The 16,963-nt window shown below is 36.9% G+C and overlaps 1 long non-coding RNA gene across 1 annotated transcript in view; it reads left to right on the top strand.

Annotated features, from left to right (window-relative positions):
- LOC134471397 (uncharacterized) overlaps positions 1 to 16,963 on the top strand; it is a 47,107-nt gene that overhangs the window by 7,428 nt on the left and 22,716 nt on the right. The window contains exon 2 of the long non-coding RNA XR_010040871.1: positions 12,936 to 13,106. This is a non-coding gene — a long non-coding RNA (uncharacterized LOC134471397). The remainder of the gene's footprint in view (positions 1 to 12,935; positions 13,107 to 16,963) is intronic.

The following is a 16,963-nucleotide window of genomic DNA, read 5'->3' as shown; positions in this document are numbered from 1 at the left end:
CCTTCTTAATTTAATAACATCTAGAACATTGTTTCTGAGTAAGACAGCATTTACAGGTTTTAGGGATTAGAACTTGATATCTTTGAGAGCCATCATTTAGCCTAGTGAAAAGCTTTTGCAATTTTGTAGACCTTTCATTCCTGTTCTGTAATATTTTAAATTTTGTCCTTTTTGTAAACAAGTTTCCAACTTAGAATAGGGTTACTTATCATTATATTTCATATGACAAAAACTGTTTTGTCATAAGTAGACAAAAAGATAGAAAGACTTTATTTATACAAATGGTGTAATTTTTATGCCAATGTAAATTTTGGATTTTTCTTATTCTTTCCTTAACCACTGTCTGTCTAAGACATGCAAGAAAATAAAAAGCTGTCTCCTTTAGCTCTCCTATTTGTTCTTATAATGGAGTAATAATTCTAATGAATAGTCTGTCCTAAAATTCTTCTGACAACAGGGTTCTATTTTATGAGCAGCATTGAGCAGAATAACAATTGTAAATTATGTAGTTTTGCTAGTCAAATGTTCTGACAATCATAAAACAAAAAAGTGAGCATATTGAAAACATTGTTCTAATTTTTTATAAAGCTTGCATTTCCTCAATTTTAAAAAGACTCAGAAAAAAGTTAGACCTTTATATGAGGAATTCATACAATATAGACAGAATACCATGGGCTTCAAAATCTTAAAGACCAGTAAAATGTCAACCACAATATCTGAATTAGAACTGGAAAGCTGATGGACCTCAAGGACTTACAACTATAATTTTACCATTCTCACCCAGATGCATTTTTCCATGCACTTTCCATTATGGCCATTCTGAATATCTTGTACTATTCCTGCTTACCTTTCTTTTTTTTTAATTTTATTTAAAGAAAGACTAAACAAAACAGAAAGTGGGTAGAAATAATACATATGTTCAGAGAAAAAAGAAACAATAAGAAAACCCTAGTTGATGTTTGCATACTGTCTTTTTACAAATAGTTGTTTAAGATACAGAAGTGGAACATATAAAGTGGGAATTCAAACAGCAAGACTGCAAACAGTTCTGTTCAACTATCCAACAAAAACTTGGTAATATGGTTGTCAATTCTATACACTTAAACATACATGCAGTTATCCATATCTTCATTTATGTTGAGATTGAATAAACCCAAGCAGGCTAATATCACTCTGAACAAAGAATAGTACTATTGCTGGGTTTCACATTATGACACTCCAGGATCAGCACTGGATACTTTAGTGTCTCTTTTTCTTCAAAGTATCTGTTCATTTCATTATGTGTCATAAGATCAGTTCTCATAAACTGTTCATAGATTCCACACATGCATGAGTCTTAACATGTATTTCTATCTTTTCTATATTAGAGGGAGAAATAAAACAAAGCAAGACAAAACAAAACGTATTCCTATAAACATATGAAATGAAAAAGACATATAAGATCGTTGTACAAGGAGTTCTACCATAGTTCCTGTGTTGTCTCTTGTTATCTTCAATAGAATTGGCTATATCATCAGACATAGTATAATTGAATATATCAGTACATAACAGTATTAATAAAAACACAACTTTGTATATATTGTACATGTTTACCTTTCAATCTTTAAATATACTGTTCTATCTTCTCTCACACAAGTCACATTCTACCTCCAACACCCAACCCTCAGCACCTCAACTGAAAAATGGGCAGTATAATAGTCCCTACATAAGTAACATTCTTTAAAGCAGAAATGACTCGGTAACATAAACTAGTGGTATTAGTCAGTTTTCTTTTACTGAGCTAATTAATTTAAAAAGAAGAAAGATTTATTTTGGCTCACAATTTGGAGATTACCATACATGGTCAGTTGAGATCCCACTTTTGGGCCTATGGAAAGGAAGTATGCCATAGTGTAAGTATATGGCAGAGGAATTGATTATCTCATGACAGCCAGGAAGCAAAGAGACAGGTAGGAAGGATCCAGGGTGCCAATATCCCCTTGATGAGCACACTCCTAATGACCTAACTTCCTTGCACTAAACCCGTTATGGTATATGTCTAGATGTTCCTCCAAAGTGCTCATAGGTGGAGATTTAGGAAATTGACTGGGTCATGGGTATGTGATACTGGATCATGGTTGTGTGGTATTGTATTAGTCCCCTAATGGGTTTATAGATGAATATGATGTTAGCATATAGAGGTAAAGCCTGGTAAGAAGAGGTGAGTCAGCAGGGGCACAGCCTGCAAGGCTCTCCTGCCTTTTGGATCACTTCTTCTGTCTGCCATGCCATGAACTATTTCTACTTTGCTTGGAACTAAACAACTATGTTCTGAAACCTCTACAAACTGCAGGCTAAAATAAATCTTTCCTGCTTTAACTTGTGAGTACTAGGTATTTTGTCCCAGCAATGAGAAACTAACTAAAATAAGACTACTTCTTAAAGGTTCCACCATCTCCCAATGGAGCCCCAGATGGTAGTGGTGGAACAAAGCCTTTAGCACATGGACCTTTAGGGGACATTTCAAAGTCCAACGATTGGCACATGGTAAACACTGGACAAATGTTTCTTGTTATTTTAACACTGACATTATCAACAAGACAGCTGCACTTGGATCAATAGCCTAAGATGACAATCTGGGGCTTTTAACATGTCAATGGGTAGATGCTGGTGAGCAGGTTATTCATTGGGGAACAAACACTATGTGTGAGATTGGTCATATACTTAATGATTACTTTAAATGAGGTATTCCAAAGCAAAAACAATTCAGGATAGAAAAGCCTGGAATAAAAAGATTTAATTGGACAATTCCAGATCTACCACAGCTTCAGAGACTCTTCTATTTGCCTCAGAAAGTTTATTCATTCAACAAATAAATTTATTTATCAAATATTTATTATATGCCAGGCTATGCTTGAAGTTCAGACATGGGGAAGCAGCATTAAACCAAACTGAAATTCTTACTCTGATGGAGTTTACCTTCTAATAGGTATAGGAAAACAGCAAAAAAATACATAAATAAAGATTCATTTATGACAATCTGCCAAGTGCCATGGAGAAACACAAAGCAAGGTAAATGGTTTGAGAAGACCACCATGGGAACAGGCATTAATTTTAAGAAGGGTTTTCAGGACAGGCCTAGGTATGAAGGTGATAGGGATCAAAGACTAAGAGAAGAAAAAGAATAAGACTGGTGGGAATCTAGAGGAAGAGCTCCAGGTAGAACTGAATTTACACACTGCACAGTAAGAATCTCATAAATTCCCACAGTTGCTGTAGCATGTATTCTGGGCTTAAGGTCTGTGTCTCTCCCAGAGTTCACACATGAAAGCCAAACCTTCAGTGTTATAATATTTTGGGGGGGTAGAGCTTTTGAGTGGTTAAAAAGGTCACAAGAATGGAGCCCTAAGGAGTGGGATGGTACATTTTATGATAAGAGAAAAGAGAGATGATCTATTTTTTCTCTCTACTGGGTAAGGATACAAACCATGTGGTTTGCAAATCATGAAGAGGGCCCTCACTAGACACTAACCAGCCAGCACTTTGACTTAGTCTCTGGAAGAGATAAATTTCTGTTACTTAAACCACACATACTGTATTCTGTCACTGCAGCCAGAACTAAAATAGCACTCATTTTTGAAAAGAAGGGAGCCACTAGCCTAACAGATGCATCAAGATGTTTCAGGACCTACACTGAGCAATGCCCATAATGATAGAGCTATTACTAAACTTATGCCTATTTCCCTAATGAGTAATTCCTACCATTGAAATACTAGTCTTTCTATACTAATCATTCAAGACCTAGTTGATCATGGCATCAGAAGACTTGAATTTTACCCCAGCCCACAGATGAACTGCACAATAATTTGAGGAGGTCACAAAACTATTCAGCCTCAATTCGACTCCAGGTGTAACAGAAACAGTACCATCCAGCCTGCCGGGTGATGAGGGTTTGAATAAGATGCTGGAGCCAAGACAGCCACCCACACTGTCAGCTACATGGCACACTGTGCTGGCCACAGCAGCCAATGAAAATCAACTTCCTGTGACTGCCAGGAACTTGCCAAGATCTGTGATCCATCCACTACCACGAGGGAATCAGCTGGGAGATGAGGCAAATAAAGCACAATAAAGGATACAGGTGGGCAAAAGCCAAAAGATCATTTTCCTCCATATGCACCTCTGCCTTTTCCAAATCCAAATTCAGCACTTACTCACATGCTTATCCTTCTTTTGAAATTACCTCTATCCTCTGGTCTTACCACCTTAAGTAGGATGTGCTCTCTTCTCCTAGAAGGCATGGCTCTTCTGTGTCTTTCTTAATTGATCCCTGGTTTAGTGATGGGATTGTGAAAAGGAATGATGAATATAGGAAGTTTCAATTAACTTTATAGCTTTAAGTTTTATATCACTTGTGTAGTGTTCACCAATACTAGCAAAAAAAAAGAATTATTATGCATTATTTTTCTTGTACTTGAAAGATTTGGATTTGTCTTGAAATAGCTTCTAGAAGGGTCAAATAAATTATAGCCCAAAAACTTTTCCAGCTCTCAAAATCAGTGATTTCTTGTCATTAATACAGCTCCTGAAACTCAACAAAGTTAAAGTAATTAAAGAAAAAAAAAACAGTATTGGTGATAAAAACATTCTATTTAATATTTAATTTTGTCTGGCCATGAAAGGCACTGGAGAGTCTCTTTGCTGCTCAAATAGCCACAAGCAAGTAATTTATCCTGCCAAGTCTCAGACAATGGGGATTCTGTAATCATAGCAGAGAGGCTATGATCAGCAGAAAAAATAGCACAGCAGAAGATACAGCCTGGGGTAGGAAAATGGTCACAGAGAAACAGCTGCAGGACTTTGTTCTCAAAGGCCATGAGGGTTAACAAGCCAGGCAAACTGATGGTATTTTGCAGGACATGGTAGAGAGCATCAAAGCTTTCCCTGTAAATTATCTCCTAAAGATTCCCCTTGGAGCTGGTTCAAAGGCAGAAAGTCAGAAGTAAGCACCTTAAAATCAACAAAAGAGAGCCCTGCTCTTACCTCTGTAGGATCAAAACCACACAGTGCATCTGCAAGAGCACGAGCAGAATCTGAGAAGAGAAAAATCAAACAAACTCAGGTCTGTATTGAGAGCAATAATAGAATTCCGCAGGCTGGAGAATTCATAAAGAGAAAATATTTATTACTAGAAGTTCTGGTGGCTAGAAAGTCCAAAATCAGAGTCCTAACAGGTTTGATTTTCTAGTGGGAGCTGATTTCTGCCTCCGGGATGGTGTACCAGAAGAAGGAACACTGTTGTCACATGGCAGAAGGAGGAAGAGGTCCCCCACTAAACTCCATCAAGCCCTTTTATAAGGACACTTAATCCCATTCACAAATGGGGAATCTTCATGCCCCAATTACTTCTGAAAGTCCTACCTCTTAATATCTTCACACTCTCAACACCTGAGTTCTGGAAAAGGCACATTCAAACCATATGCACTAATCATGTGACCAATGCTTTAACCACCTTACTGACCTGTTAGTAAATGGGTTCTATAACTTATTATTAGTTTTCACTATATGTTTGTAGTCTTTGCTTTAAACATATACTATACATTGCTCTCAAATCAGAGTGGATATTCAAATATCTTTAAGAAATCTGTTATAATAATGATAATATATGAGCCCCTCAATTTTATAAATGTATTGTAAAAAAGCAGAGATTACACACAGTGCTTAATGTCAATGTCTCATTTAATGCTCAGCACAACTGCAGGAGGTCAGCACCAACATTATTTCTATTTTGTGGGTGAGCAGAATGGGATTCACACAGAATACAGAACTTTGCAGATTATAAGGTTAAGGGAGCACAGAAAGATAATTAGAAGTAGAGAGATAGATTTTCTTCAAATGGGAAGGGGATTAAGAGGTGAAGGGAGATGAAGGGAGGGAAGAGAAGGGAAAGGAAATGAATACAAAAAGAATTCAGATGTGCTATGTACCATCTTCCTACAAGGAATGTAACACTATGTAATGCAAGCACGTACTAATAAAAAATAGAAACTGAAAAGGCAGAGTGTACAAAACCAGGATTTGAATGTAGATATGCTTGATGCAGAGACACTAAAACTACAAATGCAGAGATTCCTGGTTTTCAGCGAAGGTTATGTGAAGATTCTGTGCACATTATAAGCTCTAAACCCACAACTCCAGAGTTTTGGATGAATTGGGACAATGGTGAATGTCAAGCATCTGCTAAGTGATGCTACTGCACATGGTCTGGAAACACATTGCCCAACACTGGACTGCATTATAATGCCACCTTGCTTTATCATCTTCTAAACATATCACAAACACTGTGCCAAAATATGGATACTGGACCAGGTGGACCAACCTCTTCCAGTTGTGGTCTAGAGGACCAGAATGGACAAAAGTAGTTCATCAAGTGCCTCTCCTCTTCTCTTCTTGTGACTTATTTCTGCCTGGGGTTGTACTGCAAACATTCCCCCACACACACACACATCTTTTTTTAAAGTGAGGGCAGCAGAAAAGCATTGCTAGTAGACAACTACTAAAATCACAAGATGTCAAGAAAATGTTCTGTGTGGCTACCACTTTCTCCACTCCTCTTCATCAGGATGAATCAAAAGTATCAACCTGAAGTCTCCAAGAATATTCACACTATCAACTTCGTTTTTATGATTTGTAAATTTTTAACTGAATGTCTAATAATTGGTAAAATTTAAAATCACTTTTAAATGTTTGAAATTTGATCAATATAGGCATTTCAAAAGGGAATTTAAATGTTACATGGCAACTGTTAACTTTGGGGGAAATAGATTTGCTTTGCTCAGGCTAGGAAAGTTGTCTGAAGATTGCCTACTTTTCCCAATAATATATACTTTTCCTACTTCTATTCCTTTGAAGATTTGCCATGCCAATTTTTATTGCCTCTGCTGATGTGTTAATTAATTGAAAATGGAAGATAGATATTAGGAAGTAGAAAGAACATGTTCAAATGGGGAGGGAAATAAGTAATGAGGAGAGGGCAAAGGGAAGGAAAGGAAAAGCAGGATTTTATAAAAACCAATTGAAGGGAAAAAATGGAAACAATTTTGTAAAGGGGGAAGAAATGGAAGGAAGGGAAGGGAATGGGAAAATATTTAATATATACAATGTGTAGATATAAATACCTCATGATGAATGAGTTCATTATGTATGGCAAACATTAAGTAAATAAATTTTTAAACCCCAACTGATAATACCAAAATGAAGTTGCTGAAATAATATATTTTTCTAACTTGTCCTCTTCCAAAATGCTTTTCTAATATCATCTTCTTGCTAGCTTAGTAGCTCTAGCAATTATTAATCACAATAATTTTTAAATAGGTTAATTAATGTTTATAGAGAGGTTACAATTTTTGATTTGTCATTTTAAAAAGTGATACAATCAGACATTTCTATTCTACAAATAGGGAGATACAAAGAAATGAGACCAAAGCAATTCTAAAATGCAGCAGGGCAAAACACTAAATCCTGTAGTTCCATGTGCAGCATCTTAGGCACTCTACAGTAAGATGTGAACTCCAGAGGGCTTAGGTTGCTCTGCCCCTATGGCACTTACAGAGGTTATAACTCCCATGACTTCTCTCATGGGTCAGCTCTGCTTCTCTTTGCAGTTTTCCACAGACAATCATGTTGATTGTGTCTCCAAATTTTGGGCGTCTCCACTGAACTTTCAGCTTCACACTCACAGTTTCACACACTTCCCTCTCAGAGGCACACTGTCTGGCCTCTCAGGCCTTCTTCTGAAATTTGAGTGGAAGCCTTCTTCACCCCACAGCTCTTCCATTCTGCATGCACCTAAAACCACTGACAAATGGATGATGCCACGGTCTGCTGCCAGCTGGAATAGTAGTTAGGCTTCCCAGTCTTGGGTTGCAGGTATACAGTGCCTCAATTGCTGAGTGATCTGAACCCCATTCCAAGGAACAAATTCTTTAGACTACCAGCATTCTGGAACATGGTGGCTGAGCCCTTTTCTCAAAGTAAAGTCCTTCATGTGTGCAATTTTGAGGCTCCAAAGGATAGCATCCTGCTGCTTCTTGTAATGTCCTCAGGCCATCTTTCTATTCTGTTTCTCCTTAACAATCATGATCTCCTCTGCTTTACCTTTGAAGTCCACAGCTTTATTGGAGCTTCCTTTCTGACCAAACTCTGTGTTTTAAATCATTCTGCTGAGCTCTTTGCTTTTGATTCTCAACATAAATCTGGCTAAAACCCCCCAACAGTAGCCATACCACTGTCTCAACATTCAACTGCCTTAAAATTTCTTCTGCCAGATTAATTAGTCTGCCACCCTTTACCTTAGTCTCAAGCAAAGTATCTGGACACAGTCAAAATGCAGACAAACATTCTACCAAGCCACAACACAGGATCTGTAGTCCAATAGCCAATGCAGTCCTTCTTCCTAGCAGAAACCTCCTGGGTATGGTCTCTACTGGATTTCTGCTCTTCTGAGCTCTGACCAGAATCTCCCATACAGAACAGCCTGAGGTATTCCAGCTCTACTCTTTCAGGCAACATCTCTGAACATTTCCAAACTCTTCCCATAAGCCATTCCCAAAGACTCCTTGAACCACATAGTCACGTATAGTCATAGCAATGACCCCACTTCTTTAGTATCAAATTTTGTCTTACTACTTTTCTCTTATTGTTGAGAAAAATACTCAATGCCCAATTTTAAAGGGAGAAAGATTTATTTACCTCACAGTTGTAGAGGTTTCAGCCCATAATTGGCTGGATCCAATGCAGGGTGACACATGGCAGAAGTGTAACAATTCATAGCAGTGGAAGACAGAAAAACCAACAAAAGCAAAAGGAAGAAATAAGCCTCTTTCTGTCCCTTATGCTGTATCTAGTCTACTAGAATCAAGGTGCTGCCAACCCAATCAGTGGACTAATCCAGCAATTACCCACCTTTAATCCCAAGTTAATCATATACTATAGATTCAGCCACCTCCAAAAAAGTCCCATCTAAAACTGCATGAAGCCTTTAGGGGACATATAGACACAAACCATAACAAATATTGAACATAAAACCTTATCAAACTCAAGTATAGCTTGAAAAGAAAGTTGCAGATGAACTGTGAGCACTATGGGGAATGATCTAGACCATCCTAAAGACTTCTCAATATGTATTTCTGAATAACTGGTAGTTATAGTCTTAAAAGGAAGAAATTACTGGCATCCTGTGAGACAGAAATGGCCCAGCTTAGACTCAAAAGGAAGATCTTTCCCTTTTTGCAGATTTCTCTGCAGCTCCAGAAATCAGGGAGTTGGGCCAATAGCCCAGAAGTATTCATGGGACCTAAAAGTAACAGTACACTTGGAGGCAAGAATACATCCATCAATTACCTTTAAAAAAAACCACTCTAGAAACCATATCTCACAGTTCCCAAGTTTCAAAATATAAAAGCCTATGCTGTTTTTGCAGCAGCCAAAGCAGGGATCACACCGTTTTTCCAGTGATCACTGTATATACACAGAGATCTTTATTGAACCTCAGTAACTAGTCATTGGTTAAACAGATGTGGACACTTGTTATAGAAGAAAAGACAATACAAGGTTTAAAGAAAATAGTCTCAGCTTCCCACTCTTCACTTAAAATAATCACCAAGCTCCAGATGGAAGCAGTGTGTTTATTATAAATATGCAACAGTAAATGCAAGGAGTACCACATTTTCACTTATTGGAAATAGAAAATCAATCCGAATGCCAGGTTTCAATTTCTGTCATTGCCAGTGCTTCCATCCATGGCTGAACAAATGTTACTAGTGACATTCTACATTAAAAAATTTAGAGGGAGCCTTCTGCTCATTTGTCGCCACTATCCTCTGGAGGTACAGTCCTCTCTGCCTCTTATCTTTATTGAATATGTTGATATTCTGTTCATTGTAGATTTTTGAATTTTTTTACTTTTAAAAATAATATATTAAGGTATTATTTGATTACTCAGTGAGGTTTCCTCAAGACTTATGCTCACATCAAGTGTCTCCCTTTCCTTCTCTTCCTTTGAGGCATGTGAGACAGTAATCACAGTCACCATCTGCCATGGAAGCCTCACACCATGAACCTCTATCTCCTCTCTAGGCTGCAAGAAACATCTGTGCATCTCTATCTACCTCACCAACCTCCTCTACTGTCTGCTTACCCTCCTCACATCATAATTTTCTCCAGAAATTTAGTCTCTCCGAGAGCAGGACTAGGAAACTGGACAGGGTAAAGGAAACGGCTTCAAGTACTTGACTTTCAGGCCCATCTATAACATTTCCCAAGACAGAGTCAAAGACCACCTTTGCAAAGATTTTTGAAAGAAGAAACTATGAGGAAAGTGGTAAAGAGACACAAACACAAAATAAACATGAGTAGTCACCACAAATAGCAACAAGAAAGAAAATTTACAAAACGTTCTAAAAAGAAAGGTGTAATTTCAAGAGAAAATTGATTTTGGGAGAATAATCTCTTCTACTAGCAGTGAAAGTAACATTTTTTAAATAAAGGAAATGCAATAGCAATAGGGATGAAGCAAGATTCTGAAAGAAAGCCAGGTTATTAAAATGTTATCAGATTATTTCCAGGCTTTGGAGTCTCCCAAAATTAATAATTACAGATTCCTCAAAGAAATATTATATATATATATATATATATATATATATATATATCACAGAAATGCAATCAAAAGGAATACTATTTGGAAAAAATTGATGTTGAGTAAGTAGCCAAATAAATGTTTGTGATAGATTAATAAGGAGACAAAACGAAGGTTGAGAAAATGTCAGAAAGTTAAAGTGAGAAGAAAAAGCAAAGTGAAAATAATGTCTCAGATATTCAAACTGGAGATTAGTATAGAAAAAAAACAAACACTGCCCAAGGATGCAAGAGACTGCTATGAATTGTAAGTCTGACAGGTTTTGCTTCAGTAAGAGCAGAATATAGCAGTCAGCCTGAATGCAAGCTCTGAAGAGGAACATACTCTCTTTTTGAAGAGATTCCATTACTGGATACAGGAGACACAATAGGCCTAAATCTCCCGTTGGAGTTTAAAGGGATGTGCTAAGGAGCTGAGTGAGAGAAAGACAAGGCCATGTGGGAAACACAGATATGTTTGGGTCTATAGTTAAGCAGTTCCTAAGATAATACAGCGGGTGGGGGAATAAAAAGAGATAGAAAATGAAAATGAATAGAGAGATGCTACAGGAAAAAAAATACGAAAACCAGTTCATGATTTTGATCAGAATTACTTTGGAAATTTGGTAAAAGAGCAGAATTTACTCACTGAGAACTTACATGAAGTATCCTACATCCCAATAAGAGCAGATCCAGAATATAGACAAATGTCCTCTGCCCATTCCTTGTGCTTTAACCAGTACAGCTCCTTGAGCCCTCAATAGAAGTGGACATATAACCCCAAGGTCCAAAGTTTGCTGCTGTTTAGCTCCTCTGTCTTAATAAAAGCATGTTCTCACCTGACTTTAAAATTGGCCTCTATAGCTTTCTTTGCCACACAGACAATTTTAATAATACAACAGTGCCTTGCAAGCAAGGTAAAACAGCTTATGTTAGGGATAATGTAACACTAAATATGAATACTGTAAGAGAGTCCAACAGTTTCTTTTCCTAGATTAGATTAGTAGTAATGACCTGTGATAGTATGATAAAATACCATAATTTGTTTTCAATTCAACTTTTGTATAGGGTTTATGTTAGTAATGGCAAACCTTTTAGAGCTTTTGATGATAACAAACAGCCTACTGGGACACACGTGCCATAGGTTCACCACCACTGGTCTATGTTAACAGAAAAATTCAAAATATAAAATCAAAAGTTCTCAATTGTTCTTCCTAGTCTATATTTCTTTCATGTCTATCAACTAAAAGTAAAGAGATGGATTTATGTAAAACATTGATTTTTTAAAATGTGTCTTTGTCTAACAACTTCCTAATGAAATGTGGTTTTGTATGATTCTCTTTCTTGTGGGGCTTTTCTTACTCTTATCCCCATAGGCTGCACAATAATTTAGAAATATTTTGGTTAATCTCCTGGGAGAGGATGATGGTATGCATATAATTTTATCAGACAATTGCCCAGGCTAACAGACTGAACTTCTTAGTTACTCTAACATGAACATCTTCAAAAATCCGTCAGAAAGTTAATGATGGAAGAGAAATACTGCAAAAACATTCTCTGTGTTATGGCCATTCCAATTTTGTCTTAGGATAACTCCCTAGAGTTCAAAACACTCAATATAAATGCTTCAGGCAATTTATTTAATTGAAAGAAAATGAACATAACCCTCTAACCATGATTTTGCTCAATGAATAATTCCTTTAAGAGAATGAGGCAACAGTTAAATCCTGCCATATTGCCTGCTTTCCAAAGATGGCAACAGATAAATTATAATAAACTTCACAGGTTATTATCAAGAGATGAAAAAGAGTGTGAGTTATAGGCACTGAGCATCTAAATCTGTCAGCAAATACTCAGCCCTCTGCTTGCTGTGCTCTACAGAAATAATATAATGCATTTTTGCTCAATCTCTGTGGAAACACTGTTGGATCTAGAAACAGAGATCCCAGCTTCTCACCTCAACAGGCTTTGCCTTGCTGACTCAGTTTCTTCCTGAATAAAATGAAAGGCTTGAACCAATGTGGGACCTGGGAGTTATGTAAGGAATAAGCCTTGGGAAGCCACATATCTCCTATACCCAGAGAAAGAGAAGAGCTTCTGGGTCACCAAAATCAGTTGTTCCTCTGCCTTGTGGAGGATGCCTCCTGCTTTGCCAGCTCTGCAGCTTTTGTTTGTTTGTTTGTTTTTGTTGTTGCTTTTTTTTTAGCAAAACCAGAAACCTACATTAGATTATCATTCCCCTTCCTCTTTACTCTCTTAGCAATAAATTAAATTTGTTTCAGAAAAAAAAGATTGAGTAGAATGTCTGCTTCTGAATAAGACAGAATCACAGAAATCAGACCAACCAACCCTTCCACTATAAACGAAGAAGAAAGAAACATGTGAGGCTACTGTTTGCAGAACACTGAACATCAGTTGAGGAGGACAGCGACCTGTGAGAAATGGAAAATGAGGTAAGCCCTGAAACTGCCTCGGTTTGACAGAGTGTACAAAAATTAAGTACACAAAGAACCGTGCTTTCCAACAAATGGTGCTAAGGTCAATTCACAATTCACATAAGGAAAATTAACTTGTAGCAGCACCTCAGACCATGCATAAATATTAACATAAAATGGATACAGAACTCAATGTATTATCTATGTTATAAAGCATCTAAAGTAAACAATGGAGATCATCTTTGTCATATTTTTGGCTGCTGGGTGAATCTCACAACAAATATGCTGAGAAAATGAAACCAGACCAAAAAAATAGTGCCTACTATCTAATCTTGTTCATAGAAGATTATAAAAATACAGACTAGCATATAATGAAGGAAAGCAAATCAATGATTGCCTGGAGGGGCCCGGGACAAGAAGAGGAAATTACTAAGGGTAAACAAGGGTAAACAAGAAAATTATTTAGACTTATAATGATGTTCTCACTGGCATTTTACCAAATGATGGCTTTCACAGGTACACACCTCAATCCAAACATATCAAGTTTTATAGTGCATATATAGTTTATAGTGTCAACTTTACCTCAATAAATCTGTAACACTCACACAGAACAACAAAACTGCACGCAAAATTTGGCATGTTGTCCACTAGTTTTCAATTTCTGTATTCAATGGCAACTGGAGTCACTTTCTTTGAAATTTCTCCACATCTACAGCTAACATATGATTTCCCTAGATAGCAGATGAAACTATAGAAAAGCATTCTAGAAAACATTTGCAAATGAAAACCAGATATATTGAATGTGTGTATTAGCATAGATAATTACTGCATATTTATAATGCCTATGTCACCATTCATGAACTAGATTATTCATTTTCAACACAGCCTAGTTTTCTTGCCATTTGGCAAAGCCATAAATTCCTCAGGGCTCAGGGAAAAGGAGAAAAGGTGCAAATCTATTTCATACTACATTCCAGGACAATTAAATCACGATGCCACAAGAAGTATTGTAGAAGATATTGTAAGAATATCTCCATTTAGCACCAATTCTGAAACATAGGGTTGCTGCATAACTTACATACACAAACATTACCCATGCAGAGTCAATGAGTTTCAGGCCATTCCAATTTTGTCTTAGTTCAAACTGTTTCCAGTGTTGCAAAAAATGCTGACACATATCTGTATCTACATATAAACACCTACAAAATACTGAGTCACATTATGGGTCAACAACAAGTATACTCACAAACCTGTTTGTGTATATAATGATAGATATATATATAGTCACTACATGAAATATATATATATATATATATATATACATATATTCCATATATAGATATCCCACACAGACCACTAATTTGCATAGTTTTCTATTTTTCTTATATAATTTCATGGAAGTGTTGGTGTATCACTGCTCATAACCATTTTTCCAGGCTTAAATGAAACTGCTCAAAGAACTTACAAACACAAATGAATAGCTGTCTGGTGACCAAGTTGCCACTACCCTCCCCACCAGTATCAGTTTTCATTTGCTATCAGATAAGCCTTAAAGTGATGGAGTTGATATAACCCAGTTCTGCAGGTAAAAAGAATACAGACATACTTCATGGCAGACTGCTGCATAAAAAGGGCTCTGAGGAATGTCATTTGTCCTTTGTCAAAACAGTACAAGAAAGAGATCTATTGTTGATGGCTCATTCCCATTTTGGTCAGCTTAATGTAGGTAGAATCCCATAAAACTCCATTCTGGAATGTTGCCCATTTGTGCAAAGGGGCACCACATGAAAGCTGTGTGCTTTCTCTTCTGTAAATTGTGGTTTCTAAAAAACAATATTGGTAGCATTAAGAACAATTAGACATAGCATAATTTTCCTAGTTTAAATTACAGGGAGACTGACTGTCTTCCATACCTTGTTCATGGATGTTCAGACAAGTTTCTAAAAGGAAAGGTAAATAAAACTTTTCCACTATTGTTCACAATGCTCTCCTGTGACCTGTAACACAGATGAGCAAGTGCTCTGATTTTGTTTCTGAAATCTTCATTTGATATCCCATCATGGAAAATTTTTGAACAACACCTTTAGTACAGATCATTTTCATGGTTAAGACACATTTACCGATCCAAGACAAGTTTGAAAACCTTTCTAATTGAACATTCATCTACAAATGTATTATTAGGTAGATTTTATTCCTCAGTTCTCAAGGAGGAAATGCACATATACATATATAGATAATTTACATGAAATTATACTATTTATATATTACATTTACATGAATATTTATGTATTATATTTACATGAAAATGCCTATTAAATGTAGATTAGTAAAATTATTCATCAAAGAAAAGCTCTAAGTAGAGGATTCCCTAACAAAATAAAGAACTCTAACTTCAGTAAACATTTCTGTTTATTAAGATGGTGGTGGAAATTTAATGAACATTTTAGTAAACCAAATACAACTTGCTTCCTGAAATAGTAAAATAGCTAATATTCATGCACCAGTTATTATGCACCAGGTGCTGCTAGAAACACTCTTTGTATATTACCTCAATCAGTTCTCAAGACAATGCTACAAGGCAGATTCAGTGATTGGCCCTATTTTCTAGATGAGGAACCTAAGGTGGACAGTAGTTGAGAAACTTTCCCATCACACAGCTAATAAATGGCAGAGACCTGACTTGTCTGGTCCAAGAATGTAAGTCCTCAACCATCACACATGCAACCCTCGAAGCTATAAAGCATGAACTTACCAGCCGGGTCTCCTACCATCCATTCACTGACATCTAAAAGTAATCTGTTAGTATGAGCACTGTCCATCCTCCTCCAGTCTGCCCACTGCCCTGCCATCTTGTCCTACCTCCCAGCTGTACCCATTGACGTAGGGTAAATTATCTTTAAAAATTAAAGCAGTTAATTATTATTGCCCAGTTAACTGAAGAGTTAGCTGGGCTCTAAGAGCAAATTCCAGTGGATAAGGGATACTTGAGAAAGAACGGGAACAAGAGGTAGAAGATCCAGACATGAGAGAAGAGAACTGGAAAGAGAAAAAAAAAGAGTAATTTTAACCAGACAGGGGATTTCCGTGGACTGATTCTACAGGTGTAGCACATCTCCAGTCACTGATCTAAGGGTGGCAGCTCAGTTCTTCTCAGTACTGATCTATCAAGGACTCACTGAAAAAAGCAGACAAGGGACACAGCAGATGCAGGATACTTCTCCCTTCAAACTTGAACAAGCTTAGCACGGTGCCACCTCTCCTAAAACCTTGAATCAGGAAGAGGGTTCTTTAGCAGAGCAGTGTGAATCCTACAGCTGGAAGTCTGGGAGAAGAAAAATACTGCTTCTCAGTACATTTTGTCAGCTGGGAGATAACTTACAAATTTGTCTCTGTCAGTACTGTTCTCTAACTGTGTTGCCTAAGAGACAAAGTTACTCCCAGAAGAACAGGTTCCAAAAACTTGTTAAACTGTTTACCAAATCTTTCTGCTGCTCTTCCTGCATTCAAAAGACCCAAGAATGAATATGATCTTCATTTTCATATCCTGTCCTATCCTATTCTAGCACCCAACATTGATTAAAAAGTCATACTCAATGATTAGCTTGCAAAGCACAAAGTCATCTTAACTGTCCACATGTGTCATATAAGCAGTGAAGAAACTGACGACAGACAGGTATCTGGGTAAAATATGCATGATATAGTACTGTCTTTTATATTCTCACTTGTGAGTATCCACTCACGTAAAATTAAATAAATATACAGTGCTATTTTGGTTGTTGAATGGCTGGCTCCAAATGCAAATTTTCCATTACTCACACAACAAAGTTAGAAAAAAATTTTCTCAGTGTTACTAACTTTGCTCAGCAGTCAAACTG

Source organism: Cavia porcellus, unplaced genomic scaffold (genome assembly GCF_034190915.1).
Source record: "Cavia porcellus strain 051 isolate PalLab524CR breed Dunkin Hartley unplaced genomic scaffold, mCavPor4.1 scaffold_1, whole genome shotgun sequence".
NCBI classification, from domain to species: domain Eukaryota; kingdom Metazoa; phylum Chordata; class Mammalia; order Rodentia; family Caviidae; genus Cavia; species Cavia porcellus.
Note: the sequence above shows the minus strand (reverse complement) of the source record. Positions and strands in the feature narration are given on the sequence as shown.